The following is a 1,275-nucleotide window of genomic DNA, read 5'->3' as shown; positions in this document are numbered from 1 at the left end:
TAACTCCAGATAAAGAAACCTTAACATGCATATATCCTTAAGGCTATGTGCCCACGATGCAGAAATGAAGCAGAAATTTTCCTGACCGTTTCTGCATCTCCTTGCCAGAAAAACGCATGCGGATTCTACGTGCGTTTTTGATGCGTTTTTGGCGCATTTTTCATGCGTTTTTTTATGCGGTTTTTCATACGTTTTGGAAGCGTTTTTGAAGACAAATAAAGTTTAGTAAAAAAAAAAAAAAAGGCCAATTTGATGTCATTTCCTAGTCCAACCCCTATTCACCATTTTGGAAGTATTCAGGATGCCACAATAACTGCAGCCCCTGCGTCTCGGTGAACCATACTTGTTCCTTTTGCTTCTGACTGCAATAAATCTCATGCATCACTACAGCAATCAGGTAAGATAAATTTAAGTAGATGGTTTGGTATATTGTATGTAGTGTGCACTAACCTATTATTCTCCCATAGGAGCGGTCTAGGAGGAGGAGAAGGAGGAGAGGACCCAAAAAGCTGTGGGTGCACCCAATCGTGCAGGAGCGGGCGGAGAAGAGTCACTTCAATGTGCTGTACCAGGATTTAAGGAGGTAAGATATATGGGGGAGAAAAGGATATCGTCATCTGTGTGTACCTAATTTATTTTTTGAATGAGTTATTTTTTTGTAAAATAATATATTTTATTATATTTTAATCTGTGTGAACCTAATATTTATTTTGAATTTTTACAGATATCCCAAAAAATTCCAACAATTTTGTCGTCTTACCATAGCTGCCTTTGATCAGCTGCTGTGTCTTCTTTCTCCCGACCTGGACTACACTGACACCATAATGAGGAGGGCCATCTCTGCTGTGGAAAGGCTGCTCATCACCTTGCGGTAAGTTGAACATTTTAAATCTATGTCTACATATATGTATATATTTTATATATTAATATTTTATTAAACTTAATCAACATATGCTGTCACTTCCCCAAGTATTTTCTCAGTATTCGGACAGTATATTTGCTGTGGAGTTGGATACAAAACCAGGTGAGGAACAATGCGAGAAATTAAATAGAAACCCGTCACCAATTCTGCATTTATCATCCACTCCTGGTTTTGACTCACACTCTTTAATAAAAATACTGATGGAATACTGACTGTATGGCTGGTTTCACACGTACAGATATCTCCAGCACCATACGTACTGGAAATATCATAGCACAGTGTGCGTTACATGCGCTGCACCTGGATCACATGGACAGACTTCTGGGAGTCAGCGGTACAATTATCACTATTCC

At 38.8% G+C, this 1,275-nt stretch overlaps 1 long non-coding RNA gene across 1 annotated transcript; it reads left to right on the top strand.

Moving 5' to 3' along the window:
* The first annotated feature begins 274 nt into the window (after positions 1-274).
* On the top strand, positions 275-858 carry LOC141172270 (uncharacterized). Its single transcript, XR_012252449.1, has 3 exons — positions 275-397; positions 468-583; positions 725-858. It is a non-coding gene; the product is annotated as an uncharacterized lncRNA (long non-coding RNA).
* Positions 859-1,275: the final 417 nt, after the last annotated feature.

This window comes from Phyllobates terribilis, unplaced genomic scaffold (genome assembly GCF_046119375.1).
Source record: "Phyllobates terribilis strain yellow unplaced genomic scaffold, ASM4611937v1 Scaffold_1__5_contigs__length_1240528914, whole genome shotgun sequence".
In the NCBI taxonomy this organism is placed as follows: Eukaryota; Metazoa; Chordata; class Amphibia; order Anura; family Dendrobatidae; genus Phyllobates; species Phyllobates terribilis.
This window is presented reverse-complemented; position numbering and strand designations above follow the sequence as displayed.